The sequence below is a fragment of the Nipponia nippon genome, unplaced genomic scaffold (assembly GCF_047370975.1).
Source record: "Nipponia nippon isolate SJK-2023a ecotype South Korea unplaced genomic scaffold, ASM4737097v1 scaffold_8, whole genome shotgun sequence".
Classification (NCBI taxonomy): Eukaryota; Metazoa; Chordata; class Aves; order Pelecaniformes; family Threskiornithidae; genus Nipponia; species Nipponia nippon.
Window position 1 is genome coordinate 5228955 of NW_028262402.1, and position 24001 is coordinate 5252955.

Here is a 24001-nt window from a genome sequence, read left to right on the forward strand (position 1 = left end):
AATGGAACCAGACAAGCACAGCAATAATCGAACAAGAACTGGCTTCAGCATGCAACAATCCAGCACCACACACCATCTCTCCTGCCCTGAAGGACTGTTATGACAGATGAAGCCCAAAGTAATGGACTAAATTAACTCAACAAACATTTTAGAGGGATGGCCCATAGACTAAGGGAATGATATCTGCAAATACATATCAGAAGACAGGAAAAGTGGTGGTGATTAATTGGAATGTATTGGAAGGTGTGGGACCTGGGCATGACATAGATGGTATAGAATAAGGGGTGGATATTGTCCTTGTTTCAGCTGGGATAGAGTTAATTTTTTTTTTGCTAGTACCTGGTATAGTGCTGTGTTTTGTATTTAGGATGAGAATAATGTTGATAACATACTGATATTTTAGTTGTTGCTGAGCAGTGCTTAAACAGTTAAGGCCTTTCTCCTTCTCACACCACCCCACCAGCGACCAGGCTAGGGGTGCACAAGGAGTTGGGAGGGGCCATGGCTGGGACAGTTGACCCAAACTGACCAAAGGGATATTCCATACCATATGAAATCATGCTCAGTATATAAACTGGGGGCGTGTTGCCTGGGGGGCTCACCGATGTTTGGGAACTGGCTGGGCATTGGTCAGCGGGTGCTGAGCAACTGCATTGTGCATCACTTGTTTTGTATATTCTGTTGTTATTATTATTATTTTTTTCACTTCCTTTTCTGTCCTACTAAACTGTCTTTATCACAACCAACAAACTTTACTTTTTTTTCTTTTTACTTTTTTTTTTTTTTTCAAATCCTCTCCCCCATTCCACTGAGGAGCGGGAGAGTGAGCAAACGGCTGTGTGGTGTTTAGCTGCCTGCTGGGTTAAACCACAAGACTCCTGCTGCTGCTATTTACACAGTATCTTAAATTCCTAATAATTAAAAATCATGGTTCAGCTGCCTCTCCCCCCAAGATTAATTTACAAGCAAGTAATGCTTCTTTGCTTTCTAACTATTAAGTTTGAAGAAGACATATGAAACACTTCTAAAATTTATTTCTGTATATATGCTTTTCATTTGCCCCTTTTTTTATTTTATTTTAGAAGAATAAGAGTCTGGGGAGGTCCCTGCTGACTGGAAGCTAGCCAGTGTTATTCCAATTTACATGAAGGGAGTGAAGGAAGACCCAGGAAACTACAGACCTGTTAGTGTAACCTCAGTTCCTGGACAAATGATGGAGAAGATAATACTGGCTACTATTGAAAAGCATTTCAAGAACAATGCAATCATCAGGCACAGTCAACACGGATTCACAAAGGGAAAGTTTAACTAATTGATGCCCTTCTAATGCACCTGCCTCATGGATGAAGGGAAGGCAGTGGATATAGACTTTTCTGGATTTTAAGAAGTCTTTTGAAATGCCCTCACAGCATCCTTTTGGACAAGTTGTCCAACTGTGAGATGAGCAGGTACACGGCGCACTGGGTGAAGAACTGGCTGAACAGCAGAGCTTAAAGGGTTGTAGTGCATGGGGCTACATCTGGCTGGTGACTGGTCACCAGTGGTGTTCCTCAGGGCTCAATTCTAGGGCCAGTTCTGTTCAATATTTTTATCAACGATCTGGACGCAGGAGTTGAATGCACCATTAGCAAGTTTGCTGAAGATACCAAACCAGGAGGTGCTGTTGACTCTCTCGAGGGACAAGAGGCCTTGCAGAGGGATCTACACAGATTGGAGCATTGGGCAATTAGCAATTGTGTGAAAATCAACAAGAACAAAGGCTGGATTCCACACCTGGGATGGAGTAATGCTGAACACGGGTATAAATTGGGAGAGGAGTGGGTGGAAAGTATTGCTGCAGAAAGGGTTCTGGGGCTGCTGATTGCCAGCAGGTTCAATATGAATCAGCAGTGTGCCCTGGCAGCCAAGAGGGCAAACTGCATCCTGGGCTGCATCAAACACAGTATAACTAGCCAGTCAAAAGAGGTGATTATCCTGCTGTATTCAGCGATGCTGCAGCCTCACCTTGAGTGCTGTGTGCAGTTCTGGGCCCCAAAATTTAAGAAGGACGTGAAGGTACTGGAATGTGTCCAGAGGAGGGCAACAAAGCTGGTGAAAGGGATGGAAGGCATGTCCTATGAGTAGTGGCTAAGGACTCTGGGTTTGTCTAGTTTGAAGAAAAGGAGGCTGAGGGGCGACCTCATTGCTCTCTACAGCTTCCTGAGGAGGAGAAGAGGAGAGGGAGGTGCCGAGCTCTTCTCCCTGGGATCCAGTGACAGGACATGTGGGAATGGTTCAAAGCTGCATCAGGGGAGGTTCAGACTTGACATTAGGAAGCATTTCTTTACTGGAACAGGCCTCCTAGAGAGGTGGTCAATGTCCCATGCCTGTCAGTGTTTAAGAGGCATTTGGGCAATGCCCTTAATAACATGCTTTAACTTTTGGTCAGCCCTGAAATGGTCAGGCAGTTGGACTAGATGATCATTGTAGGTCCTTTCCAACTGAAATATTCCCTTCCCTTCCCTTCCCTTCCCTTCCCTTCCCTTCCCTTCCCTTCCCTTCCCTTCCCTTCCCTTCCCTTCCCTTCCCTTCCCTTCCCTTCCCTTCCCTTCCCTTCCCTTCCTTCCCTTCCTTCCCTTCCCTTCCTTCCCTTCCTTCCCTTCCCTTCCCTTCCCTTCCTTCCTTCCCTTCCCTTCCTTCCCTTCCCTTCCCTTCCCTTCCCTTCCTTCCCTTCCCTTCCCTTCCCTTCCCTTCCTTCCCTTCCCTTCCCTTCCTTCCTTCCCTTCCCTTCCCTTCCCTTCCCTTCCCTTCCTTCCCTTCCTTCCCTTCCCTTCCCTTCCCTTCCCTTCCTTCCCTTCCCTTCCCTTCCCTTCCCTTCCCTTCCCTTCCCTTCCCTTCCCTTCCCTTCCCTTCCTTCCCTTCCCTTCCCCTCCCTTCCCTTCCCCTCCCTTCCCTTCCCTCCCTTCCCTTCCCTTCCCTTCCTTCCTTTCCCTTCCCTTCCCTTCCCTTCCCTTCCCTTCCCTTCCCTTCCCTTCCCTTCCCTTCCCTTCCCTTCCCTTCCCTTCCCTTCCCTTCCCTTCCCTTCCCTTCCCTTCCCTTCCCTTCCCTTCCCTTCCTTCCCTTCCCTTCCCTTCCCTTCCCTTCCCTTCCCTTCCCTTCCCTTCCCTTCCCTTCCCTTCCCTTCCCTTCCCTTCCCTTCCCTTCCCTTCCCTTCCCTTCCCTTCCCTTCCCTTCCCTTCCCTTCCCTTCCCTTGTCATGCCTAATAACATGATCCAGATGCTGGGATCAAGAAAAAACATCAAATCTCTCTATAAATCATGACAGTTGGGAACAACAAAGCCGTGAAAAGGAGATTAAAAATTTATCTGACAGTATTTCTTTCTTATTTTGGACAATTAGAAAATAACAGCCGATGTTTAGGACTAGTCAGTAGTATGTCTACTGCCTTGAAAGCTAACAACCCTTTACTATAGCTGCAGCCCCCACACAAAAGAAGCTGCTGTCTATTCTTCATCTGCCTGCTGGCTAGAAGAGGTTCTTCTTTCATGCCAGAGACCCTCTTTATCATTCTGCACTTCTAAAGCAAAAGAGCACCATTATGATATATTATTGTAGCCTTTTATATACAAATGCATTGACACACAGAATCCATTTCTAACTGGACTGCTAAGTGAAAAACAACTGGTATTTACAGCTTATTTAGACTGGATTTGTATAATGGAAGAGAACATCTAAAATGTATGATTCTTTTATTTTCTGATGCTCTCAACAAGAGTAGCCATTTTAGATATGCTTGAACTTGTTTCTAACGCATCTCAAATCCAGCAAATGTCTCTTTCTAGCCATTCACCTTCTTCCCTCACACAAACCATAGAATCTAGGGTGCCTCCATTTTTCTGGAAGCCTGAATTTGGTTGTTAGATCAACAGCACAGACTTCTCCAGCTGGATTAAAAAAGCGGTACACCACACCTACATGGGAACAGCAGAATTACTCTTTTACAAAAGATTAATGCAAAAGCTGTCATCCAGAACAAAACAGACACATTTTGCAGTGCTGTTCTGACCACAGTGCAATAACATAGCCAAGGGATGCAAATGCTGCAGAAGAAAGGAGAAAATGTCCTGCTAAGGGTCTGCCTCGAGATGCAGTAATGGTTGAGAGGAAGCAGGGAGCAGTGTGGACAGAAGGTTTAATCCACAGCTATACTACTACAATAAATATTAATCAAAGCAATAATCAGTCTCATTGACTATCAGATTGAAGCAAAAAAAAGCATCTCTAGCCACCTTTGTCTTTCTCAACAGCAAAAACCCAGAAGAAACTTCATGCTTTGGCGGTTATAGATGAATCTTATCTCTACAGCACATGCCTCCAGAAACACAGAAATAGAACTGATTTCAAACATGGTTATTAGCCTAGAAAAACTATTCTTCATTAAGCATTACCTTAATATTTCTATGCTTTACAAGATACTGATGCAGTATAAATTTTGCTTAATTTAAGCAAAACATTTTATAAAACATGGCATTTATGTTTGCTAAGCAATAATTAATAATCAGGGATTCTGGTGAATTGTGTCTAAATGCATTCCCATGAAATTTTACTGTGTATACATCATGCAGTTACTAATTAACTGGAATTGCAATTTTAATCTGCACAAACAAACACTGAATGCAAAACAGTCCCTTGTGTGATCTACCTTTATCATGGTATTAACTGAGTTCGGCTCTGATCACAAAGAATGTTACTCACATGAGTAAGTCAGCTAGTATGAATATGTCTCATCAAATACAGTTGAGGAAAATGCAGGAGCAAGATTAAAAAAACCTCCCACTATTTCTCCTTTCTATTCTGTTTTAGGAAGTCTTGTGAGCACAGATTCATATTTGTGATGAACACCATTTATTTAATCAACACATAGATACAATATTCCTTATTCATTTCTGGGTTCTGGGTCTTCAATCTGTTTGGATTTTCCTGCCTGTAAGAGGAAGGTATTACTTCACCTGTTACATGCGATAGCTGATGCAAATATGGAATTCCACTGAACATCCATTGCTTTATTTGTGTATTCCAACATTGTTATAGAAAATAATTGAGATAATTGTCCCTTAACACTGTTAAATTCCTAATTCCCCAATGCATGGGAAACACTTTCCTAAGTGCTGATAGTTATTCAGCTGCTCATTCCACAAAAAGATGATCTTACACATTTAAATTCACCTGGGACCTTGCCATTGAACTGATGGGGATGAAGAACTTAAGTTCAGGTTACCATCCCCTTGTCTTCAGGTGACACATACATGCCATTCAAGTGCTTTTTCTGAATACCAAGGTGGCATGAAAAGGACATTAGTACGTGTTTGTCTTCAGCACAGAAAAGTCTGGGGCTGGATGGTCAAAATGTCCGTGTAGTTAAGGAAGTTCTGTTGATGCACTATCAATGCGTGATACAGCTGATGACTATTTCACAAAACAGGCACATGCCAGACAGCATTTAAAGAGTACGTATGCAATCTCAGCTCTGACACTGGCCAATTACCCATCTGCAAAAATGCACTTCAGCAGCTACAAAATATCTAAGGATTTAATTTAAAACAGATTATTCAGACAGTATGTTAGAAAATATGGTCAGACTTGGCACAAGTAAGCAGTAGGTTTTTATTTTCTCTTGCTGCAATGTATTATTGATTCTAAATTTGAAATTATTTCATGTTTATGTAACACTGTGAAACTGAATATAATTATCTCAGCAACATCTTTACTATACAATATTTTTACCTTGCCTTTTGTTTTGTTTTTGTCTTGAAAAAACCCACAGTAAAGAGGTAAACAGAGTAAGAAACAACGGCAGTGAACTACCAAAAAAAAGGTATTTTCAGGTGAATAAGCAATGATATCACGTACACATTTTGCACAGGTGATTTTCTACCAGTTTATCCAGTATAAGAAAGAACAGACGTGAGAAAATAACATTTCAATGCTATTTTAAGTCCACAAAATCCATCAGATTCTTTTACTTCATCCTTAAAAAAGAAGGCATTTAAGCATTTTAAAAGAGTATTTTTGATATAATAAAGTGCGTAAGTGCCCTGAAAGACAGGGGACATCCTGCTCACTGCAGCTGGAATGACTCCATAGAGTCTCCTATTTCTGCATTTTAACTTAACGGAATTTTTGACCTGTACATGAGTGGAAGCAAAAAGAGACCATCAACCCATACAGGACCATAAAGAAAGAAAGAGTATGCTTACATTTCTAAATTTAAATGCCTCTGAAGTGTCCACACAGCATCTCGTGTCCATTACTTAAGCTTGTAGGCACTATCTTAAATACAGCTAAAACAATTATCAACATTTCATAATTTAAGTATTTTTCTGCTTTGAAAAGATTAATCTATATTACAGGATTAAAAAAAATAAAAAGGATTGGACTCAAAATGTAATTACTGATGAGAATTTAGGACAAGAGGAAATGGCCTGAAGCTGCGCCAGGGGAAGTTTAGGTTAGATATCAGGAAAAACTTCTTCACCGAGAGGGTGGTCAAGCATTGGAACAGGCTACCCAGGGAAGTGGTTGAGTCTCCATCCCTGGAGGTATTTAAAGAATTGATAGACGTGGTGCTCGAGGACATGGTATAGTGATGGACTTGGCAGTGCTAGGTTAACGGTTGGACTCGATGATCTTAAGGGTCTTTTCCAACCTTAACGATTCTATGATTCTATGATACTGTGTATTTGTTTTATATTCCATCAGATAATAAGTGAATTAAACTTTCAGAATAAAGAAAACAAAGGAAAATATTCTAGATCCTGTACACTACAATGTGGTGGCATAATGAAAATTATACTGACTACTTAGAGATCTAATATTCAGGAGGAAATGTGGGTTTCTGGTTATGGCAACAGACTGAGACTTAGTAAACTCAAACTGAATTCACTGTTCTCTTTTAATCCCCTCTTACAATGTTATGCAATATGTTCATTTACCTTCTCTATTTTCTACAGTCTCTTTCCTTCAAGATGTTTAGACTTTTCACTGCTAGAAAAATTGGCAATGGAGATGAATGATTCGACTGTATGACTTCCATATGGCAGAACTGGAAGTTAAAAAATACATTCTCAGCTCGCATATACACATATGTGCTAAATGGTGGCATTCGGCATCTTGTAGAAGTGGTTGTCATGGGAACTACCTGTTTGCCAAAAACATATTGTATTTTCTATGGAAAACTTTCAGGCCTGCATCTTAACTCTGAACAATAATCATGGCCTTTATGTCTTTTCAAGCTAGTACATTGAAACAGACGCAGATATACAGAGTTCTTTATAAGGTTATGAAATCATAAGTCTGCTATGCTAATGCAGTTAGTTTGAACTTACCATATGAGAAATAAGATTGCATGGAAAAGTACCAGCTGTTGACTGGAGATTGAACCACCCCATGCTTTCAAAGAAACAGACTAAAAACATAAACAAACACCCTCCCCCCTAAACACAACAACTGAGATAATGGCTCTCTGCAATGTAGTTTATACTGTTTTAGAATAGAAACTGTAAGTTTTGCTCATTTCTAATTGTTACTCTTAAAAACTTGATGATTGCTTTACACTACCTTATTGCCGGACACTACTTCTGCCACTTTAGCACCACCACAACTGCAATTGTGTGACTTGCTTTCCAGCAGATACTGTTCAAGTGGTAATACAGAGGTGGTCAGAGTGGACATCCTCCTCTATGGAGGGGCTGGGGCTCTAGTTTGTGCGGGTGCCTTCTGGATAGAAATCTCAGCAATTTTACAACAGCAATTTCAACCTATCCACCACACCCTTCCTGCTTAGTAAATAAATTTAATTTTTTAAATCACTGAATGGTGTGGTTCTGTTCTTGTAGGTACCACACCTAAGTTCCCACATGACATTTGTCTATATTGTACATAGTAATAAAAGAGAGTCAAAGATTTGCAGAATCTGCAAGATGTTAGTGTTTGTGATGTGTTCAAAACTACAGATATATTAGTATTTATGAAAATAAGATACTTCTTTTCCTGCTTATAAAGCAGACAGAAGACAATTTTCGTCAGACTCAAGAATAAGGTGACATAGAACTGACAGATGTATGAAAATATGTTTGCTCATTAAATTGAACAAACATGTTATAGAACTTTGAAAAAGTCTTTATGGCTTGTAGGGTCAAAAAGGGCCATTTGGCATTTGTTTTAATCAAATGGCTCTGTTTCTAGGAGAAACCAGTCTTCTGTTTAAGCAAATTTTTTGATAGGATGGAACACTGTTGCTGCTGCTTTTTGTATCTCACCATAGTAAGCCTTAGTCTAGGACCTCTTGGCTGTCATTATGGCAAAACTGAGAAAAATTACTTTCATGAAAACTTACTGAGCTAAAATCTCTACTAAGAAATGGGGAGTTCTCTTTCATTTTTTTCTTTACTTTCAGTATCAAAACGTATAAGCAAATTCAAAACCTTTACCACTTGGTTGCACAATTAAAAATGAAATGTGGTTGCACATATAAAATAATGATTTCACAAAGTAAGGAAACACATGCATATGTACCTATCACAACACTGAACAGAACTAGAATAGCTTAATATGGTTTGAGTAGAGCTGCTTTCAAGTCAACACTTTGAAAGAATAGTCATAATTTTTGAGACAGTGGGGAAAAAAGTAGTGGGATACACAGAGATATTTCTTAATGAAAGAGTATCATTTTAGTGTATATATTACAGAGCTAGGCTAGTAGAATTTAAGACACCTCTATTTTTTTGAGACAAACCAAAGGACTCAAGAATACAAAACACATGCATAGGCTTTGATTTAGGTATCAACCATAAAATGGATATGTAACACTAGATTATAATGACCTACAGAGCACCAAATCACAACACAGTACTTTTCAGGAAACTGGAATTTCACTATGCAAGTTAAATTTTTAACCAGGTATGTATCACTACCAGAAAAAATTCAGGATACTAACACCAGGAAAAAGTTGAAAACTATTAAAGAATAATATAAAAAGCAATCGCTCTTGATATACATATTTTATATCTTTCAGTCCACTTGCTGTGAATAGGGATTCACACAGCTATATATACATATATATGGGATGTATGTATGTATACATTCCCTTTGTATTACTAGTACTCTGGGGAAAAATATCTATGCATATATATAAAAGTGTATATAAAAGTATATCTATGCATAACAAACACTATAGTAAAAGATTTTACCCCAGAGTACTAATAATACAAAGTGAATTTTTTATTTCAGTTATTGATATTGGATAAATTTCCCACCTTGTTCATTTAGGAACTCATGTTCTTTTCCAGTAATAAAGCCTTGAGTTCCCCCAGAACACTTCTTCAAACAACAGTTATATTTTTTTTCATCATGGAGCCTTACTGACTACATTCAACCCAGGATTTAACCCACAATATTGAATCTTACTATAGACTTCAGCAGGGCTGGATTGGCATCCTTCTTTTTCAATATCCTTGGCTACATAATGGAAATAAAGATGTCCTGTTAAACAAAACATCCTGACACTTTCTGAAATCAATGACCCTACTGACAGCTCAAGGATTCTAGTTTTCCTGAAAAGGCAAAGCAAGAGAACCGCTTCTTCCATCGTTACCATATTTTACTGTTGTCAAGACCTTATAGCAAGTCACATTTCTTTTCAAGTCTCAGCTCCAATAAACTATAGTCATTATTTGACAGTCTCTAGTAAATACCAGGCTTTGAGCCCTGCTAGTTCAGCTAGACAGCTTAAAAGTCTTTGCCTTACACATCACAGTCTCAAATACTACAGGACAAATAAAAAGCCCAAAATGAACTGACCATTGATATTTGAGATTCTTTTATTGTTTTCTTTTTGTATTTGTCAGCAGAGTTCTGTGGCTCACACCTCAAAAAATGCTGGAGGCAGTGATATTCAGGTGGACACAATTACTTTGGCTTCATGACCAGCATGACCAGTAGGTCACTGTGCCTCAGCATGCAGATGCACTGCCTGGCATAATTTAGCTCTCTATGGGAACTGTCACATCAAAAAAAGTTGTAATATGTATATATTAAAGCGTCATCTGCCAACCACACCACAAAAGCCATGTTCTTGCATCTCCCAGAAGAGTCTTTTAACATACCTTCTTTTGTCTGCAAAAATTCACCAGGAACTACACTGCTTAACAGATCCCAGGCTTGTCTGAAATGACCTTTCAAATGATGTCCTTCCACAGAACTTAGAGATAACAAGAGTACTCCACTAACCCTGGTGCCTTAGGTGCTACAACTCAGTCTTCCCATTTGATCGTTCTGCCTCGGTGCCCTCTGTGCTTTTTTGCTATGGATTTTTTTTTTTTTTGTGTGTGTGTGTGTATGTCACTACTTTCCATCAAAAGAGTAGGTTTCAGGATTTGGGCTCTTTTGTTTGTTTTGGGGTTTTGCTTGTTATTCTGTGGGCATCTACCCCTCTTCAGAAGGAATAAGTATAAATCTGCAGGTTTCAGGAAGATGGTGCTGTCAGTGAATAGGAAATCATGTGATGCAAAGATCAGCATATGAAAGACAAAGCACCTTGCAGGGCTCCTTCCCAGCACTACTATAGCTCCATGCTATAAAGCAAACTGAATTTAACAGGAGACCACTCAGTTGTTATACACTTCTCCGCATGCACAGACATAAACTGTTTTGCTCTATCCCACTTTACATGAAAGATGAAACACCAAGCAATAATGAAACTGAAATAATGAAATATGAAGAGAGGAAAGCAAACCACACTTTAAACCCGCTGTGGTCAGGCTTTAATATCATGATCACAATAAAATTAGTTACAGCAACAGCCCCTGTAAACATTTACAAACATGAAAACATAAGAACGGCTAAATAATTTTCCTTCTGCATGCATCAAACACCCTCCCCTCAAAAAAAATTTAAACCAGATTTTAAAACAACAGTAAGATATAAAAGTATAATTCTACTTACAAAAAAAGAATTCATGGATATTTACATTAGTGGGAAGAGACTGATCTCTTTCATATTCCTTTTCTGTAAGCATAAATTTTACTGATGAACATAGGCAGTAGCTTGCATAATTATACCGAGAATGTTATCCTGTGCAATGGATGAGATTCTTGGTAGAGACACAGCACACAGGGAATTGAATGCATCTGACAAGGATTAGATCAGAGTCCACAGGGCTAAAGAGACAAATGTACTCATCGAGACAGGATGACTTTTCAATTTCAACTTTTTACCCAGATGTTGCCAAGCCTGTGAAAATAAATAAATAAATAAACAGGTTTATTTCAGACTCTCATCTTGTCTTGAAGCTGTAACAGCTGCCAGCCTTTTTACTTTCAGTGCACTGGAAAACTGTGCTGGTTTTGGCTGGGATAGAGTTTTCTTCATAGAACCTAGGAGGGGGGCTATGTGTTGGATTTGTGCTGAACACAGTGTTGGTAATACAGGGATGGTTTCGTTATTGTCGAGCAGTGCTTACACAGAGTCAAGGCCTCCTCTGCTTCTCGCCCCACCCCACCAGTGAGTAGGCTGGGGGTGCACAAGAAGTTGGGAGGGGACACAGTCAGGACGGCTGACCCCAACTGACCAAAGGGATATTCTGTACCGTATGACATCATGCTCAGCAATAAAAAGCTGGGGAAAGAACAAGGAAGGGGGAGACCTTCAGAGTTAAAGCATTTGTCTTCCCAAATAACCATTACGTGTGATGGAGCCCTGTTTTCCTGGAGATGGCTGAACACCTGCCTCCCGATGGGAAGTAGTGAATGAATTCCTTGTTTTCCTTTGCTTGCGTGTGTGGCTTTTGCTTTACCTATTAAACTGTCTTTGTCTCAACCCATGAGTTTTCTCACTTTTACTCTTCGGATTCTCTCCACCATCCCACTGGGGGGAGTGAACGAGTGGCTCTGGGGTGTTTAGTTGTCAGCTGGGGTTAAACCACAACAAAATCTTAGCCTTGCCCTTGGAGGATGGCAAGTGGCTGCAGCACAACATATGTTGCACATGCAGGAAATAGTTTTAAAATATCACAATTTTTATACTGGGCCGCCACCTTCCTCCAAACTGCCATTTCTCCCCAGAGATTCACAGGCACAATGGATTCCTTGGTGTCTTAATTTTTCCAGAACTGAAATCTCATCCTTCAGTTTCATTGGTATCCATCCACTAGCTCCTACGGTTGTTGCACTAGGCCCTAGCAGGTGGGACAAAGACTTCCTAAATTCATGTGGCCATGTGGCAACAACACAGCAGGAGGCTCGTGTTGTTCCCTACCTCATAAGACTACCAGTGGCAGCCATGGATTTACTTCATTTATCGTGTATAAAAGCAACATTGGAAGGAATTTGTTATTTAGAACAATGAGATAGTCTATAGAGCCTGACTTTTAATGAACTGAAACAATACTAAGTGATTTCTATGATCATTCAGAATTAATCAATGCAGCTCAGTTCTGAATATGAAATATCCACTACTTGCAGTGACACATTTGCAATGAACGCAGTTTAGAAATCTTTATTTACAAAGCAAACTGAGGACAAAGCAACAAAGGAAAGTTGAGAAAAATCATAATCTGAATACAGAAGGAAAAAAAAATCTCCATTGATTAAATTCTAATATAGAATAAAAACTATACCTCCATCTCCTCAGTAAAGACACAGAACAGCACACAGCCATTAGAAGACTGCTGATTTACAGTGGAAGCATGCTACAACCTATGTGTGGATTCCACACACACTGATGTAAATCACAATGCATTAAAAAGAGCATCTCATAACTATCAATTTTTTTAGGCCCTCTTTGGTGGGTTAACCTGGCTAGCTGCCAGGTGCCCATCCAGCTGCTCTATCACTCCCCCTCCTCAACAGGACATGGGGGGAAAATACAACAGAAACTTTCATGGGTGGAGATAACAACAGAGACATCACTTACCAGTTACCGGTAAGGGCAAAACAAACTTAACTTGGGGAAACTGATTTAATTTATTGCCAATCAATAACAGAGTAGGATAGTAAGAAATAAGAACCAAACTAAAACCACCTTTTCTGCACTCCTCCCTTCCTCCCAGGCTCAATTTCGCTCCCAGCTCTTCTGTCTCTTCCCCCTGAGTAGCACAGGGGAATGGGAATGGCGACTGCAGTCAGGTCGTAGCACTTTGTCTCTGCCATTCCTTCCTCCGGACTCTCCTCCCCTACTCCAGTGTAGGGTTCCTCCCACAGGAGGGAGACAGGCCTTCACAAACTGTTCCAACATGGTTCTTCCCACAGGCTGCAGTTCTTCACAAACTGCTCCAGCACGGGTCCTTTCCATGGGGTGCAGTCCTTCAGGAAGGGACTGCTCCAGTGTGCGTCCTTTCCACGGGGTGCAGTCTTTCAGAAAGGGACCGCTCCAGCACAGGTCCCCCATGGGGTCAGAGGTCCTGCCAGAAAACCTGCTCCAGCATGGGTTCCTCTGCATGGGCTGCAGCTTTCTTCAGGGTGTGTACACCTGCTGCATCATGGGGTCTTCTACAGGCTGCAGGGTGGATATCTACTCCACCGTGGTCCTCCATGGTCTGCAGGGGGACAATCTGGTTCACCACCATCTTCATCACAGGCTGCAGGGGAATCTCTGCTCTGGCACCTTGAGCACCTCCTCCTCCTCCTTCTTCCCTGACCTTGGTGTGTACAGTGCTGTTTCTCTCACAGATTCTCACTCCTCTCTCCCAGGTGCTGTTGTGCAGTGTTTCTTACCCTTTCTCAAATATGTTATTACAGAGGCACTACCAATGTCAATGATGGTAGCTTTGGTCAGTGGCGGGTCTGTCTTGGAGCCGGCTGGAACAGGCTCTGTCTGACATGGGGGCAGCTCCTGGTGGCTTCTCACAGAAACCACCCCTGCAGCTCCTCACTACCAAAACCTTGCCTCATAAACCCAATTCACCCTTGAAACAGAAATTCTTCTGGCAGTGGAGAAGCCTGAATCTATTTAATGATACACACTATGATTCTGTAAATACTAAAAAACACATGAGCAGGAACATGCCTTTAAAAAATTGCCGCTCGTATGTGCAAAGGAAAGCCCTGCTTAAAGGTCTGCAGAAGTGGTGTTTCCACTGCAACGAAACCACAAAGTGACACTGTGCTTTTGAAATGCAGAACAGCAGCAGCTCTGTGAGCAAAGACAACTTTTAATACTAGCTATGGCATAAAACAGATTATGTATAGAAGTATCATTTAAACAGAACTATTTAACTATCCCAAAATGACAGCACTACTCGGTGCTCCCAGGAACATAGGGAATAGATGGTTACCTCTCCTTACGACCTAGTACTCCTAGTAACCACCTACCCACGTTTAACCAGTTTCACCTATGTACATCTACCCACCAGCTGTTGTGACAGATGTAGTAACAAGGTATTCTCAGCCACTCTCCCAACAGTTCTATGGTTTCTACATCAGCACAGGTTTCAATGGATGGAAAAACTAGGAAAAAGACATGCTATAAAGTTTTCCTCCAGTCAAAAAAAGATAAAGTTCCAAAATGAAGCTTAGAACCAGAAATATGATGTGCTCATTAGATGCCACATTTTCTAGCATGGCCAACTGACTAATGCGTACACACATGCTGGGGCATGCAGACACAAACACACATGCTCAACACCTATGTTCTTCGAGTAGGTGTCCTGGCCATGTCCAAGTATCACATTGTGAGGAGACAGTCTCCCATCCCTCTTCCTTGTTGCAACCTAAAACCACTTCCTACCTACCTCTGGTTTCCAGCGGAAGGAAATAATGTGTGCATATGGAAACAGAAACATGGTACAAAAAATCTGATTTACTTATTTGAAAGACTGGAGAACAGCAGTGGAATGTACTGTTCCTGCAGTCTAGACAAAAGTACTGTTCCTGCAGTCTAGACAAAAGTACAAACACTAAGAAAAAGGACAGGAGGAGGTGCTAAGAAGCATCTCTATTTCATTCAAATTCTACACCAAAAAAAAGGGGACTTGGAGTGTGAATTAATATTAAGATTTCATGGCTACAGGAAAAATAAAATAAAACCTCAGAAAAGATGCCTTTCATTTCAAACATGGTAATTACACAATATTATATATATATAAGCTTTTTTTTAAAAAAAATAAAAAATGTCTAGCTAAGAACTCCAGGTTTATAACATGCAAATAATGTATGGAAAACAGTGCATTAGCCCTGACAATGACTACAAAACAGCTGTAAGCACCTGTTGGTGTTGGAATAAGTTCCAATACCTGGCAGTTAACAGACTAGTGGACACAGGGATTACATCACAGAAAGCTCGAAGATGCATGATTACACAAAATTATTATACAAAATGTAGTATAATTAACCAGAAATCTGACATTAAAAAGGCTAGGAAAGAGTGACTGTATTAAACATTGGAAAGATTATTGGACTGTATAATAATTATTGGCCTGTATGAAACTACAGATGGAGGAGGTAGGGGCGGGAAAATGTTATTTGGTCTTTTGCTTCTCTTCTTGTGAAGGCACAATGCATTTCTCAAGAAAGTACATCCCAATGTTCCCAATTATTGAGGACTTCATCACATGCCATACCCCACTGTTACCTCTCCTCTTCCTTTCTACTCCTTCTTCCATAGATAGTTTTGAAATTCTCTTATAGGGTTTTCAAAAACTAACAAAAAAAGGCCACATACTACATCTACTAGAATGACTAAATTAGATGAAGGCTTGAAAACCTTGTACCAGTATAGGTTTTCATAATCCCATCACATTCCAGAGGGCTTAGATAATGCATAAAAGCCGTCATCTAGAGACTTTTGCCGTTTTGCATTTTTTTCACACAGTCATACATTTCAGGTGGAGAAACAGAGATAACTGTAAAAGACCAGGATGTATGCAAAGTAAGCCACAAAGTGAAGCTATTTTAAACCTTAAGTTGATTTGTGCTATCACTTGAGAGACAATGCTTGAAAGCAGTTACCGTGTAATCGCTCGGGCAAACACTGCACTCCCAAGGAACTGTGCATCAGGAAACAGGCAGTCAGATGAGAAGAGGGAATAAAAAAATGCCACTTCTTACCAGCAGAGACTGCATGTGTGCACGTACACACAGGTGCACACACAAAATGCTGGGAGAGGACGAGTCTAGAATATTCTAGGAGAGCACTTCCCTGGAAGAGGGAATCGTTCATGCCTGTGTATTGACAAAGGTTTTACCAGTGATACCAGAGAATATAAAAGCTATCATTCAATCAAAACACATGCCCATTTGCTCAGAAGTGCAGAGTGGTCAGAAGATTTCTGAGAAAGTGTATCAGTAATGGAGTAAATACAGAATTCCCCTTCTTCAAGCATACCTTTCCAAGAGAATGGCTGCCCCATCGAGGCACTGCTTTGTAAGCTCACTCATTTATCTAATCTCTCTTGGAACACATTTACAGTTTTGGTCTCTAAAACATCCCTCGGCATCAGTTTGACAATTTCATTTTATTCTCTAATTTAAACAAACAGTTCTTTATGTTTGCTTTAAACTTAATACTGATCATTTAATCTAAAGCCTCTACACACATGCCATTCACTCTATGACACAAAAACAGCTCACTATTCACCTTTTCAAAATTAATTGTTATATCTATATCTCCTGTGCTTGCCTTCAGACATTAAATTTTTGGACTGAGAAATCCTTATCTATTAATTTTCCTTCGCAAACTGTTTTGTCCCTTGATGCTTTACTAAAGTAATGGATCCTCTTTCTTGTAGTTCTACCAAGTCTTCTTTTAAGGTGGACAACCAAGGAGCAGAAATTTTCATCACAGGGTTACATAATCACATAGGCTTAAAGGAACCTGTAATGTTAATTTGGTCCAACCCTCATCAAAGTAGGTCCAGTCTGAGCCCATTGCTCAGGGATTTACCTAGGGAAGTCTTGATCACATCCACGGATGGAGGTCCTTCAACCACTCTGGGTCCCTGTTTCACTTTTTGGCCCCACCCTTTGTGAAAAAGTTTGTATTTATCAAGACAGAATTACCTATGTTCCAAAGTAAGCTCATTGCATCTTGTCCTGATACCATGCACTTCAGCCTGAGGTCTGTGCAGCAGCACCCTGGCCCTGGAGCCTGCCTTGGGTCGAGGCTTCTGCTGCACTACGTGGCACTTTGCCACCACTGTGGTGTAGTCTCCAGCAGATTCTGGGCCCCCTTATGTCCCTCTTGCTGCCATGCTGCTGCCATAACTACTCCACTCCTAAAACTGACCAAACAACAATTCACTAAACAAAAAATTTTGAATAAAATCACAATCTATAGTCAGTAAAAGCAAAACAAAACAAATAAACAAAAAACCCACTGCAAACCCCATCTCCTTCCCCGAAGGATCGTATGAGAAGTTTGTCACAGTTTGACCAATTATCAGTTTCAGCCACAATGGATTGTCAGTATTGGTTTAAAGCTCCCAGTGGAGTAACAGTGAAATGAAGACTGTATCTTCCAACACATTCCCACTGACAATTCAACATCAATAATTATGAATGATCTTTGATGGAACATACACTTTGGCTATTGTGACATGGGAAATAACAAGTCCCCAGAGAAGAAGTAGTATCAAAAGGTCATTTTCCTGAATTTCTAGAGAAATGTCATCTATTACAGACTATTATGGGACGTTTCCTAGAGAAACTGCGGATACAAAAAACTTTGCTGAATTTGATGCTACAAGATAATAGAAAATTCAAAAAGTTATGAGCAAATAAGGGGCAAATAATGAGTGATGATGACAGAAAGGAGTTAAACAATTATGGAAAGAAGGGCATTGCCAGCTTTATAGAGGCACAGCTATTCCTATACATTTTTATGAAGTGTAAAGCGCTCGGTAAAGTTCCATTCAACTTCAGAATGTGAGACTTGAGCCTTATACTAGTTTTCAAGCAGGTTAGCCAAAATTCCAGTTCATTTGACACGGGAAGCTTCTAAGGTCCTCAGCACCACCACTGGAATGCCACTGCTTTTCTGACCAAAACTTCAAGACACTGGTTTGATGAACATGAATTTCTGAAGCTTGTTTAATCCAAGCCCCAACTACCAACTGAAGAAAAAAGTCATCCCTCTGAACAGAATGCTAGTGTGCAAACTGCACGACTGCACCAGCTGTCCACCGAGAAAACTGAGGAAGAGGTGCTCCAAAGATAAAAAGAGCTAAATAACACAACAGCTCATGCTAGGTGTGATAGCAGCAATCTGGTGGTAATTTATTGCTGTATAATGAATGCCCAGAATATATTGCAGGCAATGAATCAGAGGCTGAATTCATCAGTTGTTGTCCTAGAAAAGGAAATAAAAATCTGGTATTTTAAGTTCCAAAAATATAGAAGAAAATTAAAAAGTTACATTTATAAGTATGTACTTTCCTCTGAAATATTTGGACCTGTTGATTATCCTAAGTCTCAAAACTTACTTAGCTTTGTCATATCAAAAAAACCTAACAGAAAGTAATGCTGTCACATTGCAGCATTTTATTCAGGAGCGAAGCACCAGAGTGCCATACTTTCGGAAAGTATTTTAACACAGCGGGGTGCTTACATCTCCATAACTTCTTCCAAAAAGTTTCAGAGCTTAGCAGTATTTTTTGTTGATTTTTGTTTAAATTTTACACTACCACTTTGTACACTTTTATTGCCGTGATGCCAGAAACTCTACTAGTATACCAAGAAGTAAGCATTTGTGCCAATAAAACAATGAAAAAAACCCAAATGTAAAAAAATCACCAGCCGCCCCCTTCCCCCCCAGTCTCTGATGCTTTGAAATTGTGTTCAACAAAGCAGTTCTAACACCACAGGAATCTGAACACTGTTCTCAAGAGATTATTTCTTTTTTCCTTGTCACTCTGCCAACATAACTGTTTTAATGAAAGAACATGCAAACAACAGGTGGCATTATTTTTTCTGGATTATTATCTGTATCTCTTCAAGGAAACCCTAAATATCTTTCACACTGGGCCTGAAAATATGCAAAAACGGATCTCTCCAAACTGAACATGGATCTTCAGTCCTGACTCTTCTTTCTCCTTGATGGCATTACTTCCCTGACTGTGGATTTCACAGCAGTGGGACTTAGAGTAAACACTATGTATTCTCCTGGTGTCACAACAGGCAAAAAAAAAATCTGTGTAAGCAGAGAAGAATGGCATCCGGTCTCTGTCACTGTTAAGGCACAAACCTAGCAACATTATTTTGACAGGAATGATGTTGTTTTATCACACTGAAGACCAGAATTTAGCCCAATTTGCCAGTGATGAACACTTGTCATTAAATCATTCTGCATGACTGTGCTGCTATTCGCTTTAATTTGTCCCTGCAAACATTAAGCCTATTTGGCAAGGTTAAACACCTTGCCCAGAAACATAGCCCTGAGTGTAAGGCAAGACAGATTCCCCAGACAGTGTCAAATGCAGCACTCATTGCTTATCTTTCAAGGGAATCCATTTAAATATACACTGAATTCAGTTACACACTGTGTGACCTGGCAGTGTTAAACCCAGCTCAATTCCTTCTTTAAAAAGCAAGCGCTCAGTTTTCAGTTATTGGTTTAACACATCAGTTACCTCTCTGCAAAGCTAGTCTTAGCAAATTAATAAGCCTGTACAAAACCAAGAGCATGTAGTGGCAAAAACTATAACAAAATACAGCATTTAATGGTACTAAATTATTTACACTATGAAAATACGCATTATAATTTTGATTCCTACTAGTACAAATATTGACATAAGATGAAACCTGACAGAGAAGTGGTGTAGAGAATTTAATCCACATAATACGGTTGTTACTTTAACCACATTTAGAAGACTAGTAAACCTTAGGACAAGAGGAAATGGCCTCAAGCTGTGCCAGGGGAAGTTTAGGTTGGGTATTAGGGAAAACTTCTTCACCAAAAGGGTAGTCAGGCACTGGAACAGGCTGCCCAGGGTGGTTGAGTCTCCATCCCTGGAGGTATTTAAAAGAAGGGTAGACGTGGTGCTTGAAGACATGGTTTAGTGGTGGACTTGGCAGTGATAGGTTAACGGTTGGACTTAAGGGTCTTTTCCAACCTTAACGATTCTATGAATCTATGATTCTATGATTCTTGGACACTTTGAACACTACTCGTACCTCTAAAAGTGATCTGAAATACCACAGGTTTCACATTTCCAAACAAACCAACTGTGCATCACCTGATTTTGGGTGGCCTGGCTCTGAGCAAGGCATTGACAAATTCAGGCACCTGAGTTAGAATAAGAAGAACAGTCTCCCTTATTTTATTTTACCGAAGTCCTTTGGTGATGAGAATTCATATAACATATGCCTCGGGCATATGGACAATACTCCATTTCTCTTTTTCACTGGACCTTCTTCTAGTGTTTCTGAATAAGTTGACCCATCTGTATGTTTCAGCCACACTATATCGTGGTATATATTAAACTACATTTTTCATTCAACTGTATGCAAGCTGTTTTCTCACTAGTTCTCAAATTTTCTGAGCAGCACCTTGTCTGGTAAGCTTACTGGGTCTTACGGAACATGCATTTTGTCCACCTGGAGCACCCTCTGCTCATGTTCAATTTTGTGGTGAATTAAAACTCCCTCATCTGTCTCAGACATTTAATTCATGTTTCTGATTGCTTCTTTCCTCTCTTGTCCCTTTATTTTTTGCCAAAACCTTCTTGAGCAGATGCTATCCAGAAAATGTAACATTAGTTCTTGCAGATATCTGGTCATAAGAAAAAGAAAAGGCTGTTTTCACTACCTGACTAATACCTCATGCTCTTATCAGCAACAAAACTCATCCTCAGTGAAAGCTGACAATGGCCAAGCAAGAAGGTTTTGTGTTAACTCACTTCTGTTCACAGTCAGCTCTTTCAAGATCCACACTCAATGGTACGAACATAGAATTAGCCAGTGTCAGCTTTATTATTTGAGAAAAAAAACTGAACAGGAATTTTAACATGCTAAATATTTTAAAATTAGTACTTCACTTCATTGTCAGCACTTGGTTATACTGTCAGAAAACAATAAACATTTTTAATATTGTTCTGAAATGCAAAGGAAGAAGCACATTTTTTTTTCCTATCCTCAATGCCCACTGACACCTGGTGTGTAGGCAAGTGTGGCATCCTATTAGATTTGGCTCTTTGTGTCAGCAAATATTAAGGTAGCATGAGAGAACTAGTTCAGAACTGATCTGCTTTACAAGATTTAGAGTGAATCTGAAAAGGAACTTTTCAAGAAAGGGGCAAGAAAATTCTTCCAGTATTCCTCCCAGAGTATTGCTCCTGCCATATCTTTCACTAGTTGCAGGGAGGACAAAGTATCACCTGAAACCCAAAATTACCAGAATTAAATTTTATTTTCCTGCATTATCATCAGCAGCTAGTAGGATCTTGTTAACACATAATTTATCGCATTAAGTTATAAGTTACTTTGGGGATTTTGCTGGCACTTACATAGTAAATGTGTGAATTATTTATCCCAACACTTTGTTTCTAGTAACTGAAAAAAATTGAGTATAATAAGGTATATTTGTAAATTCTGTGAAATTCTCATATGGTGAGAGGAGGAGATATTTCACAGGATGTGTGGGAAGTTACCAGCAGAAGAAAATGAAAAACATTTTTGTAAAGATTTATTTATAACCAAATTGCTTTTTACCTGAGAAAAGTACAAAGGTATAATACTTACATGCTCCCATAAAAATGAATTGTTTCTTGACAGAATGTGTGCTACTGACAGCTCATTTTATTACTAGAAGGCTGTAATAGAGCAGGTATACATGGTATTATAAGATAAATGGAAGGCTGACAGCTGATTTGAATAACCTCATTAGCTAATATACTAATATAATACACTAATTTTTTATAAAGGCCTTGCAAAAAAACCCCCAAACCCAAACCCACAAAAAAACAAATAAAAAAACCCAGGTCAAAACCAAAATCTATTTTGTTTGATACCTATCAGGACATTTTCTCTTCCATCACACTGAAATAAACCAGCTTACTTCAAAGACATTTCAAGGGAATATTGACAAGTGTGGGCTAATAGCTCCAGATTCAACCCATTCCAAGTGTCAATTATGCCCCAGGATCACTGTCAATGTTTGCCTAATAATTTTTAGTTGCTTTGACTTTGCTTGTTCTGCTATGGAATTTTTCTTCTCTTACTATACTGGAAGCTTCTCTGCTCTGCAGCCTTGGTGCTGCCATGCTGCTAGCAGCATCTGATATTGTTTTCTACAATAGAGCCAACAAAATAAACTGTATTGAGGAGCTCATATTCTTCGTCTGTCCCTGCAATGCTGTAACTGAAATGCTCTCCTAGCATTACACTATGCATTGCAGTTTGGCAGACTTTCTCTCCACTGCAGGGGAGCCAAAGAAAAATGGTATCCAAGGAAGCAAGGATGGTTAGGAACAAGGTGAATATATGCCAGCCTCCAGGGCAGCTTTACAGTGAGTGTATTGGCCAACAGTGCAGTTAGACCAGCAGAAGCAAGAGGAGATCTGCCAGAAAGCCAGATGAGAACCCAGATGTCACTGCTGGGGAAAAGAAAACAACAACAAACCCCCCCACATTTCTGAGCTTTGTTTCTGGACAAGAGAGTTGCCAATTTATCACTTTATCTGTCACATGAACTAGCTTGAAATGCAAGATCATTCATAACAGATTGAAAAAGTTTAGTTCTCTGATAAACATAAATAAAACATGGCAGAGGACTACAAGTTAAACTGAAGAAAAGAAACAAGATGGATTTACATTACGCAGATTAGTTTTTTGTGATTCTCTGGATACATTAGTATCAGACTAGAACATCTATAAACCATAAATATCTCTGCATTCATTGCAATTTCTAAAAGTTAGTGCTTTACTCCCAGTATAGTTCTCAAACAATATCTGAACGGGGTTATTTTGCTTTTACTGTATACTGCAATGTATACTGCAAACAGAGTAGGACTGATGGAACATTCTTTGAAATCCCACTGGCTTCTAAACACTCTGATTATGTCTAGAAATTTACATTTCATAATACACAAATAAATGCCCACCTTAAATTTTGAACACTAGTGTTGCAGTGTCAAAAAAAAAACTTCAAAGATATGAACTACCCAAATGAACACTGCTGTCAGAAATATTTTACTTCTTTCCACACCAAAATTAGCACTCCCTGTCAATATGGCACCTGCTCATATTAAGTTTACTAAAAATTTTATTTGCTCTAAATCCACTACAAGTATCAGCAAAACTCAGTGGAGACTGCCTTCTTTTATGCCATATTATCAAGTATTCTATTCAGCCAATGGTAGAGACACTTTGTTGACCATTTAACAATAAATTCAATTCCTTTATTCCTTTCTTTTATGCCATATATACCTCCAAATAAGATTCCCATGCATGCTGCTACCAGGTACAATTTTTTTCTGCCCTCCCTTCAATACATTTAAACGTAACCTTTACCCTTATAAACTGTCCTCTGCAATGTCAAACTGAGATAGCTATGTAAGCTTAGAACTAAAGAAACAGCAAAGTATGTGCGTGTTACATTCATACACACATTGGGACTACTACAAAGGTCCTATCGTGTAAGATAAGGGGGCATTTTTTATCAAAGATAAGGGCAATGAAATATTTGATTCAGTATAACTACAACATAGCTCCTTCTGGTTTACAGTTGCATAGCGTCAACAATTACTAGAGATATTCAGGGTTTTCCATGGAAATTTAGGAACAAAGTCTGATTCTTTAAACAATTAAATAAAATTACTAGGAATAGTACACCTGCTTCCATCAGGGCGATCCAGGAGGCTCTGTACTGGAGCTGAACTTTGTTGAAATGAATCCTCTTTGATCGAAGAGTGGAGGATTAGTCGCTTATCTAAAATGAAGCCATTAGGTATTGCTCCAAGACTGTTCTGATCTGTGTGGGCTGACCTGCAGTTTGATGTACAGCGCCAGTAAGGTCAGTTAATTGCCTCAGAAG

At 39.7% G+C, this 24001-nt stretch overlaps 1 protein-coding gene across 2 annotated transcripts in view; it reads right to left on the bottom strand.

Moving 5' to 3' along the window:
- Positions 1-24001, bottom strand: part of LINGO2 (leucine rich repeat and Ig domain containing 2) — a 554730-nt gene that overhangs the window by 453072 nt on the left and 77657 nt on the right. The window lies entirely within an intron of this gene.